A 12,003-nucleotide genomic window follows, 5' to 3' on the forward strand; every position below is an offset into this window, starting at 1 on the left:
AGTTCAGTTGCCTTTTGAAAAAAACACCTTTAGCACAAATACATGGACAACAAATCATGACTATTACTGCTATTGCCACTGCATTCTGGACAGTTGAAACTTCCAAGTAATCTTCACGGGCAGCGTTGCATACAGCACCTTGCATTAGTCAAGCAGTGAGGTGACCAGGGTTTGAATTGATGTAAAGCTTACTTTACTGGGGAAGATCCACTGCAAGTATCTTTTGAAATGCCATTGTAACTTGGAACCAGTGCTGAACAAATGGTTGTAAGTCAAGGACTATCTATACTGTCCTACATTTAATTTTATTTCTTTATTTCCCGCCTTTATTATTTTTATAAATACTCCTCCTTCCCTTCTCTTTAAAATAGAACAGAACAGAATAGAGCTGGAAGGGACCTTGGAGGTCTTCTAGTCCAACCCATGCTCAAGCAGGAGAACCTATATCATTTAGAGTCGGCTTTGCAACTGGAAGCTTCTTGGGGAGGGCAGAGATTCTTCTTTTGTAATTTGCAAGGCTCTCCCCGCCCGGATAGTGCTAAATCTAAACCCTTTATATAGTAAATTGGGCGCTCTCTATCCATTCCCTTTAGTTGGGGGCGGGGGAGGCGGGGGGAATCCAAGTCGTGGAGGGCCCTTGTCTCTTTTGCTAAACCAGATTGTATGGGAACTCTAAGAAAGATAAACGCAATCTCCCCGTCTCACAAGGAAGCCCCGGGAGAGAGCCAAGCGGGGTCCCGGGAAAGCCGGAAGGAGACCCGTCCGAGTTTTGGAGCGGCGCAACTTGATTTTTAGATCCCGCGTGGCCGCCGCTCGGTTCCCCCTCCCGCCTTTGCAGGCACACCCGGCGCCCCCCAAGCCAGAGGCCTCTCGGGGGAGCTGATAACGCCGGTCGACAGCTGGGCAGGAACGCGCGAGTTAATTTCAGAGCGGCGGGCCGCGGGGGAAAGAAAGAAAGAAAGGGAGAGAGAGAGAGAGAGAGAGAGAGAGAGAGAGAGGAAAGAAAAAAGAAAGGGAGAGCAGGAGAGAGAAACAAAAGAAAGAAGAAAAAGAAAGAAAGAAAGCGGGAGGGAGAGGAAAAAGAAAAAGAAAGAAAAAAAGAGAAAAAACAGGAGAGAGAGAAAAGAAAAAGAAAGAGAGCAGGAGAGAGAAAAAGAAGAAAGAAAAAGAAAAAGCAGGAGAGAAAAGAAAAAGAAAGGGAGCAGGAGAGAAAGAAAGAAAAATAAAAAGCAGGAGAGAGAGAAAAGAAAAAGAAAGTGAGCAGGAGAGAAAGAAAAGAAAGAAAAAGAAAAAGCAGGAGAGAGAAAAGAAAAAGAAGGAGCAGGAGAGAAAGAAAGAAAAAGAGAAAGCAGGAGAGAGAAAAGAAAAAGAAAGGGAGCAGGAGAGAAAGAAAAGAAAGAAAAAGAAAAAGCAGGAGAGAAAAGAAAAAGAAGGAGCAGGAGAGAAAGAAAGAAAAAGAAAGCAGGAGAGAGAAAAGAAAAAGAAAGGGAGCAGGAGAGAAAGAAAAGAAAGGAAAAAGGAAGAAAGAGCAGGAGAGAGGGAAAGGAAAAAGAAAGAGGGAGCAGGAGAGAGAGAAAAAGAGAAAGAAAGAAAGGGAAAGGAAAGGAAAGGAGGGAAGAGAGGCGGGGAGGCATCCCCGGCTCCGCATTCGCCGCCTCCCGGCCACTGGCGAGCTAGTCCCCGCCTCGCCAGCTCCGCGAAAAAGGGGGTTATGCAAATCCCGGATGAGATCAGCCGCGAGCAACTGGCTGCCAACTCCGGAGCGCCGCTCCCTCCCTCTCCAGTTACGTGCCGGGGGGCAGCGGGACGGGGCGCTCTCTCGGCAGGACCGGTTCCCACGTCTCTCTCCCGCCCGTGCAGCTCTCCACCGCCGCGGGCGGCCGGGACCAAGAGCCGGAGGTGGTCTCGGCGGAACGGATTCCTGGGTTTTCCAGCCGTTCGCGAGCTGGTAGGATTTTAACGCCCCGCTGTTGAGAGAAGAGGCGAGGAAAAGGTAAATCGCGGGCTTCGACCAGCCTCGGATTGGGAGTAGGACGCGGGGAAGGGCTCGCTCGCTTCCCGACGCTGCCGCCTTGGTTGAAACCCAGAGTCACCTGCTGTGGAATTAGCCGTGGGGAAGGCGGTAGAAGTGGACTCTGAGCGGGAAGAAATTCGGGCTGGGCGCGAGTGGAGGACAGACTTTGCTTCGGGTCGCGTCGCCTTTTTAATCCAGAACGCGCGAGGGGTTCGCGAAGGAGACGGTGTTCCTGATCATGGACAGAGAGTACCTTAACTCTCAAACGTTCAGAGAGCTAAGGCAAACATGACCAGAAATAGCTTTGTTGGGTAATTGGCACACCCTGTGTTAAACCACTGTGGGTTTGATTTGCTTTTGGTGACTTGCCATGCTGGGGGAACCCAGATTGATAGTTTAACAGCCGTTTTATTTCTGAATGTTCTTCGGAGTGACGGAACCGTGATCAGCGAAACCATAGTTCCCGTGCAATAGACCTGAGTTGGATGCCTAACTTGCACTCAAAAATTATACCTGCTGGAAAGTAACGCCTACACAAAATGGTTTTAGGTGAATCTGAGGCAGATTCGGGCTTCTGCGCTTCGTTTTGCCCAGGGCCATTTTTCTTGGTGTTTATTCCTTAAAAAAAAAAAAAAAGGGGGGGGGGCTGCAGAGAAATACTGGAATGTATATTTACATATAAAACCCACGTGAGGTGGAGTTGCTCGCCGATTTGCAAAAGGAATTTTTATCATATCTGAAGTCAACCTTTAGCTCACCACAAGCAGCCCTCCCACTTTGCCTGCCTGCCTGCCTTTCGGGAGACAGATGTTTGAGGGAGGCGTGACTTTCTGCACCTGGATTGAGAAATCAATACCAATCTGCAGTTCCCTCAGTGGGAACCTTAGACTGGCTTCCACACCCGCTGATCTAATCTAATCTAATCTGGGGGAATTGGGCAGATGGGAAGCACCAAAAGGGTATTATTTCCAAGTTTTCTTTCATGTCCTTTTTTGGGGGGAGGGGGGGAATCTGTTTTCAAAAGGCAGGTAGATTCACAACGTTTATGCTTTGTGTGTGCATGTGCAAAGAATATGGTAATTTGCACAGCAAAAAGTGTTTATATTAGAAATCTACCTTGGGTAAACTGTAAATCGGTGGTTCTCAACCTGTGGGTCGGGACCCCATTTGGGGTCGAACGACCATTTCACGGGGGTCGCCAAACAACGCAGTCTGCCTTCCCCCCCCCTTTTCCTTAGCTGTGCTACTCCCTTTTATTCTATTGGCTTTTGAAAGCCAATAGAATAGACTCTCTTGAATAGAGTTTAATTCTATTGGCTTTCAAAAGCCAGTAGGAATTGTCCAGGCTGTCTCTGCCCTGCTGAGCCCGCCAAAAGTTCCATTCTGCAAACGGTGCTGCACCAGTTGAGTAGTCCTCGACTTGCGGCCGGTTGGGGGTCGCGGCATTAAAAAGGTTGAGAACCACTGCTGTAAATGAACTTTAAACCTGTTCAGGATAACCACATGTCCACCTTCTGACAAAAATTAAAAATAATGAATGAATGAATGAATGAATAAGTAAATAAATACAGTTAGTCCTCAATTTAGGGCCCTAACAGCCCAAAATTTCTGATGCTAAGTGAAACAGTTGTTAAGTGAGTTTTGCTTCATTTTACAATCTTTCTTGCCACAGTTGTTAAGAGAATCACTGCAGTTGTTAAGTTAATAACACAGTTGTTAAGTGAATCCGGCTTCCCCATTGACTCTTTTGTAACCTGATCATCAGGTTACAAAAGAGGATCACATGATTTCAGGACAATGCAACCGTCATAAATATGAAATAGTTGTCAAGCATCTGAATGTAAATCACGTGAATGTGGGGATGCTGCACTGGTCATAAGTTTGAAAAATGGTCATTAGTCACTTTTTTTCAGAGCTGTTGTAGCTATGAACGGTCACTAAATGAACCGTTGTAAAGCAAGGAGAACTGTACAGAAAACAAAAACAATAAAAAAACCTCAATGAGCAAACTTGGTGGTCCATTCGGTCTTTTTCTATTGTTAGCTTTCTATGTTTCTGTTTAATAAATAATCCACCGCGGCTTTAATTTTTTTTTAAAAAATAATACTTTTAATATAGGGGAAGCTGGGTGAGTCTAGCCTTCTGGGTGGTCATTCAACTTACTTTGGAGATATTGTAGTGACTGCAATCTGAGTATTTCTGTCACACATCAATATTAATTAGCATTGGACATATATAATGAATGTGTGCTCATGATCGCACTCCAGATTGTAACCACATGGTCGCAAATTAGCATGGCTAAAAAGAAGCAAAGTGATTCTTTGTGGTTGTGCTCTTCTTCCTTAAGGCCTGCAAGTGCCAAACCAGAAGATGACTGTTCTTGATGCAGGATCAAAAATTGTGACAGTGTCTTAGGATTGAACTAAAGCAGGGGTCTTCAGACTTGGCCCTTTTATGACTTGTGGACTTCAACTCCTAGAATTCCTCAGCCAGCGTGCCTGGCTGAGGAATTCTGGGAGTTGAAGTCCACAAAATCATAAAAGAGCCAAGTTGAAGACCCCCGCCTTAGACTATACCTTTTTCAACAGGCCTGGAGATATCCTAGATGCATCATGTGTAATATTCTGATGCATTCCCTCTTATGATCATGATTTTATTTATGTTTAATTGTTTTAAGTGGCTTTTAGAATATTTTAATATTTATTGTTAAATATTTTAATAATTTAAATTCAATAATAACACTTTAATACATACATTAAATATTATAATACGTACATTAAATATTATATTACCTAACTGTGGAATATAATTGTATTATATATAATTATATATTAATATTTTATTTACTGGTTTTATTATACAGCGCCCAGAAGTCAGTATGTGAGATAGGAGGCCATACAAATTTGATAAACCTGCTGGGTGACTTTGGACCAGACAGTCTATCTCAGCCCAACTTACCTTATGGGGTTGTTGTTGTGGGGGAAATAGGAGGAGGAATAAATATCAGGAATGTTGCCACCTGCAACAAAGATGATTAGGGGACTGGAGGCTAAAACATATAAGGAACGGTTGCTAGAATTGGGTATGTCTAGTTTAACGAAGAGAAGGACAAGGGGGGACATGATAGCAGTATTCCAATATCTTAGGGGCTGCCACAAAGAAGAGAGAGTCAAGCTATTTTCCAAAGCACCTGAAAACAGGACAAGAAGCAATGGGTGGAAACTAACCAAAGAGAGAAGCAACCTAGAACTAAGGAGAAACTTCCTGACAGTTAGAACAATTAATCAGTGGAACAGCCTGCCTCCAGAAGCAGTAAATGCTCCAACACTGGAAATTTTTAAGAAGAGATTGGACAGCCATTTGTCCGAAATGGTGTAGGGTTTCCTGCCTGAGCAGGGGGTTGGACTTGATGACCTCCAAGGTCCCTTCCAACTTTACTACTATTACCTTGAATTACTTATAAAGTAATAAAGGTGGAATAAAAATTAAAGAAAAAACTAAAGAAGTAAGCTCCCAATACCTGGATCCAGACAGCTTCTTAAGCAGAAACTAAACAAGCTATATAGATTCATGCACTTGCATAAATCCATAGTTTGCTGTATATTGCACTTCCAGTTGACTGAGTTTTCACAAGATAGGAAACCACAAATAATGAAGCACATCAGGGTTTAGTGTGATATGTGAGCCTGCTTTGGAGCTTAGTATGATATGCCTAGCCTGCTCCTTTGTCAAATGCAGCCTCTGCCTCTGGCTGTGTATGTGTGTCTTGATGTATGAATTCTCCTTAAAAAAGGGACGGTGAAATCACCAAAAAGCACAGTAATACCTTTGGGAGATTCTCAATCTAGAAATATGAAAGAGTAAGCCCATTTGAATTTTCTTTTGCAAAGTTTTAGCATGGGAGCTTTGGCAAATAAAACAGAGCTTTATAAAATACATTAAGAACACAAGTAGTAGCTTAACTGCTGGACAATGTAGCCCATTGCAAAAATTTTAGTAGGGCTTCCTTCTGAAAACTCAAAAACCCATTTAGTAAAGTAGGTAGGGAAAGGAGTGGAGAACGGAACGGAACGGAACAGAACAGAACAGAACAGAACAGAATAGAGTTGAGTGTGATCGGACACTCAAGGAATTTGTCTCCAGTGCATAAGCTCTCAGTGTACCTACAAGCAACAAGTGATAAATCATGATCATAAAAATACATTCATCATAAATCATAAGATAAGGCCTTATTCTTTGTGTATGGGCTTTTAAATTAAATTTAAAAAATTAAAAAAAAACACTCTGGTCCCTCCAGCACAGTAATTTACTTTTAATCCTCTTGGCTTTCAGAGCATGAGCAGAGTTCTAATACAATAACAGCATTTCAGAATTTCTGACTTGGATGATTCCAGAAAAGCAAAATACAGAAATGATCATTTTTCGGTCTATTAACATCCAAGGCCACCGAATCTGGCCTGCTAATATAGAAAAGTGGTTGCTGAGCCAGAAAAACCCAATTTAAAATGGAAGTTTATTGCTTAGCCCCTAGGAGAAACATTGTGTTTACATGTTTTGGCACCATTACAAGTGCCATCTTGCCTTTTTTGACCACTTGGTGGTCTGTCTTCCAAATCCTAAATGGACTAAGGAACTAAAGGTCCAGAGTTCCTGTCTTTTCTATCCTCACCATTGCATGGTTATAGTTCCCAGCTCTCTGTATAATTGTCCAATGAAATTGTTCACTCATCCACTCTATTAATAAAAGTATTCCTTGATGGAAGGCCCTTTGCCCAGTTCAGGTCATCTGGCAGAATCAGAGTCTGCTTCAGTGGAAATTTGCCAGGAGCTGAGCTGAAGTCCTCCTTTCTGACATAATGCCAATAGGAACCAAGATTAAACCAGCATCCTGTTCTCAAGGACACTATTCTGGAGGCCTACAACTGTGCTCTGTGATACAGCCATACGTTTAGGCCTCAATGTCTTATAGAAGATGCCATCAAAATTGCAATTTGGAAAGGAGCTGAAGAGGAAAATTAAAAAATAGATTAGTTGGTTTTAATTACATTCAAAATTTAATTTAACCAAATAAAATTCCTGCCCAACATAAGGAGAGTGTTCTTGCCAGGCCTTTCAAAGGCTAATGATTTTTCAGCTTATGTTAACCCCCTCAGGGAACGCAGTATACATGTGCATAGAAGATACCTTTCCTACTTTTTTCCACAACAGTCCTGTGAGGTGGATCGGGCTGAGAAAGAATGAAGAAAGATTGGGAGTTTCCTTGACTGAAGGTCCAGTACTGATCACCAATATGCCTCACACTCTTTCTCTTTGTTCTTGGCACAGATTCGAGTTCAGCAACATACAGGTAGTCTTTGACTTAACAATCATTCGTTTAGTGACCATTCAAAGTTACAACAGCACTGGAAAAAGTGACTTACGTCTTTTTCACACTTATGACCATTGCAGCCTCCCCATGGTCACATGATCAGAATTTGGGCAGTTGGCAACTGGCATGTACTTACGACAGTTGCAGTGTCCTGGGGTCATGTGAGCACCTTTTGCAGACTTCTGACAAGCAAAGTCAGTGTTGCTAACTTAACATCTGCAGTGATTCCCTTAACAACTGTGGCAAGACGGTCATAAAATGGAGCAAAACTCAATAACTAACTTGTTTAGCAACAGAAATTTTGGGCTCAATTGTGGTTGTTAAGTAGAAGACTACCCTGTATTCAGTTGATGTGGCTCTCCACCATGAAAGTACTGGCATCGCCTATAAAATTGGCAGCCCAACAAGTCTCACATTTAGTGCTTTTGCAAAGCACATTTCCTGCCTTCAGTTTGGGCAAAGGCAGGCTTAAACATGTGGAGGAGGCGAAAGGAATTCAGAGACAGAGCTTTAAAGACAAACGTGATTTATTTGTTCTGTCTTTGTACATTATGAGGCTGGAACCTGTGTGATTTGCTGTGTCTGTAGGAGGTGGGTAGATTCACAAACAGCAAGATGTGGGTGTGCTATGGGGAATCCCAGCTTTTAGCGCATGTGTGGATACAAAATTGGGATTTTGACTGTTTATGATAGGGGATTGTTGAATTATATATTGATAGATCATGATTATTGTAATATAAACCATCCACAGTGTTTCTGAACCTCATCAACTTTAAGATGCGTAGACTTCAACTGCCAGCATTCTGGCTGGGGGATTCTGGGAGTTGAAGTACATGCATCTTAAAGTTGTTGAGGTTCAGAAACAATGTCCTAGCTTGGCAACTTTAAGACCTGTGTACTTCCACTTTCCAGAATATCCCAGCCAGAGTCTCTGAAGTGGGCGGTGCACAGATTGCTTTATAAATAGATGTTGGCATGAATTCTCTGTGGTTTATGACTCAGGGGGACATTTGATCTCAACTATTGGTAGCTTGTTTAATAAGGTATGATTAAGCAGAGGCCACTCTATGTAAACCATGTGTCTGACACACCAAAAGCATGTTGCTCTTCTAAAATGACCGGAAAATGCAATTTCCACATTCTGAATGTTTATCTCTGGTTACCAGATGTTAAGGAATGATAATCGTGATGGTGATGACAATATGGCATCTTCAGGTATCTGTTTGGCTAAATCACAACCCTGTCTGCGATGCTTTGGCCAAATATCAGAATTGATACTTTTCTTCCATACCTGGAACAGAGCATATTTTTCACGTAGTTGTGGTTTCCCTTTCTATTTATGTCTGTGTATTGTAGTAGTTTATACTGGATAGTCATATTAAATATTTATAATTTTATAAGAAGTTCTGTACAGGTTGTCAAGTGATTTTAATACTCGGATTTTTAAGCCATTGTTTGCAATGTTTGAAGGCTGCTTTGGTTTGTTCAAGGTTGTTAGTTGCCTTAAGGATTTGATGGAGTAGAAAAGAGTGAGGGTGTGGTTCTGTGTGTGTGTGTGTGTGTGTGTGTGTGTGTGTGTGTGTATGGCTTGGCACTGAGTCAAGCACATGATTAAACTGTAAAATGCCAAGAACGGGGATTCCCCAAACCCCTCACGTACTACTGACTGATATTGTGGTCTGGAATATTTATTTGAATTATATCCCAGCTCATGGTGCTGTACTCCTTCCTTCCTTTTATCTCACAACAGCCTCACAAGATTAGAGAGTGGCCCAAAGTCCCTCAGAGAACTTCTTTGGCAGAGTGGGGGCTAAAATCTAATCTCCCCAGGGCCATTCTGGTTTCTTAACCATTAAAGGTAATCTTCGCCTTATGACCATTCATTTAGTGATTGTTCCAAGTTGAGTTTATCTAGTCCAGGGGTAGGCAACCTTGGCTCTTTTATGACTCGTGGACCTCAACTCCCAGAATTCCTGAGCCAGCCATGCTGAGGAGAAAGGGAGAGGTTTCCAAGCTGAGCCATGTTGGCTCAGGAATTCTGGGAGTTGAAGTCCATGAGTCATAAAAAAACCAAGGTTGCCTACCCCTGATCTAGTCTTATGAAAAGAAGGACTAGGGGAGACATGATAGCAGTGTTCCAATATTTGAAGGGATCCTACAAAGATGAGAGGATCAAACTATTTTCCAAAGCACCAGAAGGCAAGACAAGAAACAACGGATGGAAACTAACTAAGGAGAGAAGGAGAGAAATTTCTGAACAGCAAGAACAGTCAGCCAATGGAACAGCTTGCCTTCAGAAGCTGTGGGTGCTCCATCACTGGAGGCTTTCAAAGAGATCCTGGACAAACATTTATCTGAAATGGTATAGGGCAGTGGTGGCGAACCTATGGCACCGGTGCCAGAGGCGGCACTCGGAGCCCTCTCTGCGGGCACACGTGCTGTTGCCCCAGCCTCGCCTCCCCCCACGACCCCCTCCTCTCCAGCAGCCCCCCTGAAGGAGAGTCGCCCCTGAGTGTGGCCCATGCGGAGCAGCGCAGCCAAGGACATGGCAGCCAGGCAGCGTAGATAAGACTCTGCCCTCACATCCCATTGTGCACAGTTGATGCTGCAGGGTGCGGGCAGAGGGCGTGACCACCAGAGCGCTGCTGGGCTGCCTGGGCGATCTGCGGTGGGTCCTGGAGTGGCCTTGCGGGCAGGCAGGGCAGGGGATGGGGGGCGGGACAGGGGTGGGGCAGGGGGTGGGGTGGGGCTGGGGCCAGGTTTTGGGCACTCGGTCTCTAAAAGGTTCGCCATCACTGGTATAGGGTCTCCTGTTTGAGCAGAGGCTTGGACTAGAAGACCTCCAAGATCGCTTCTAACTCTAGTATTCTATATTCCATGTTCTATGAAAAAAGTAACTTAGAGCAGAGTTTGTATTTGCAACCATTGCAATATCTGTACAGTCAAAGGATTGTGGTTTGAGTCCTTGGCAACCGGCATGATATACTTCGAATGGTTGCAGAGTCCTGGGGTCATTTGATCACCCATTTGCAACTCCCTGCCCCGCCAGTTTCCGACGAACAAAGTCAATGGGGAAGTGGGTGATTTACTTACACAAAAAAGTCATGAAATTGGGTGCGGTCACATAATGCCCCCGTTAACAATAACATTACTTAACAATGAATTTCCTGATCTTTATTGTAGTTGTAAATCAAGGACTACTTGTAAACCTTATTGGTGTTATCAAAACCCACCAGGGACACATTTTTCTTTTTACGCCTTGTCAAATGCCCTCTCATGCTGTGCTCTCGCCTGACATTGACATGTAACAGATCCAGAAAATCAATTTTCTTCATAATTGAGTGGAATTGCTTCGCCATTACCTGCTCAAAACTCTTGGCCAGGAATTATAAGTTCAAACCTAGCCTATATTGATGCAAAGAATGGATCTCATGATAAGGATAACATCAACTGAGCCATATCACTTTTTTCCCCAAGGCTGGTGACACCCACCATCTAGTTGTGGGTGGCATTAATAAAAATGCTATTTTTGATTAAATTACTTCCACCCATTATCAGCCAAGAGCAGGGGTCTCCAAACTTGGTAACTTTAAGGCTTGGGGAGTTCAACTTCTAGAATTCTTCAGCCAGCTATGCTGGCTGGGGAATTCTGGGAGTTGAAGTCCACAAGTCTTAAAGTTGCCAAGTCAAGCGGAACTGGATATAAAGACTATAATAGGCTAACCCAAACACTCTGCCTACATCCTCAAGGTGCACAGGAATAAAATAGGAGAAGCAGAGGAGCTGAGGTCCTCCATTCTGTCTCCACTCATACGAACATCTAGCTGAAAATAATGTTATCAGGTCTTCACAGGTCACCACCAAGGATTCTAGGAAACCTTCCAAAACTCTTATAGGTTGTGGCAGCCCCTGAAGCACATGGAATAGCCCTCTCAGGTAATTTTCAGCAGATGCATTGGTGAACAGGAAAATCTCATCTCCCTTCATTGCTGTGGCCAATGCACTATATGCACCTTTAAAATTCTGCCACCAGCAAGTCCCAAAAATGCTTTTTCAAAAGGCAGCTGGACTTTGTTTTTTCTTGTGGGAAGTCAGCCCCCCAGAGAAGAAAATATTAAAAGGGCAGAAAAATATATTTCCTCAAAGGATCTTAAAGGGTCAGGAAAGCATGCCCAGTTTTCTTAATAGCCCCAGGTCTCTCTTCCCCAAGCAAAAACCAGCTCTATAGAGATGCAGATGTAAATCCAGGGAGTTAGGAGATTAAGAAGGTAAAGACCTAAAATCTACATACCCCATCCAAACTATCAGCCCCAGCCCCAGGGAAGCAGGATATGACCTTTGGACATAATAGGGTTAACCCATCACCATCAGAATACCAGAAGGGCACACTCAGACACCGATCAAACTTTGTGCCACAGGAATAACAAACAAAAGGCTCCAGAGGGGTTATAAAAGGCTCCAGAGGGTATAAAAACCCACTCCCTACATATGCTTGCTCTCTTTTCTTCCAGACCCATTTTTCTGTCTGGCTTTCTTCTTCAGTAAACTGCAACCTTCTTTCCAAAGCAGTCGCCATGTTGTTTATCCCCGGCTTGGACTGAACCACAATGAAGACTTTTCT

At 43.5% G+C, this 12,003-nt stretch overlaps 1 protein-coding gene across 4 annotated transcripts in view; it reads left to right on the forward strand.

The window, feature by feature from the left end:
• Positions 1–1,532: 1,532 nt before the first annotated feature.
• DDR1 (discoidin domain receptor tyrosine kinase 1) overlaps positions 1,533–12,003 on the forward strand; it is a 71,976-nt gene continuing 61,505 nt past the window's right edge. For 2 of the 4 annotated variants that reach the window (XM_039357202.1, XM_039357203.1), the window contains exon 1: positions 1,533–1,993. The gene's annotated coding sequence lies outside the window, so the exon portion shown is untranslated. The remainder of the gene's footprint in view (positions 1,994–12,003) is intronic. The other 2 variants (XM_039357204.1, XM_039357205.1) reach the window with 2 other exon arrangements.

Source organism: Crotalus tigris, unplaced genomic scaffold, assembly GCF_016545835.1.
Source record: "Crotalus tigris isolate CLP2741 ecotype Arizona unplaced genomic scaffold, ASM1654583v1 scf7180000018867.1602434, whole genome shotgun sequence".
Lineage (NCBI taxonomy): Eukaryota > Metazoa > Chordata > Lepidosauria > Squamata > Viperidae > Crotalus > Crotalus tigris.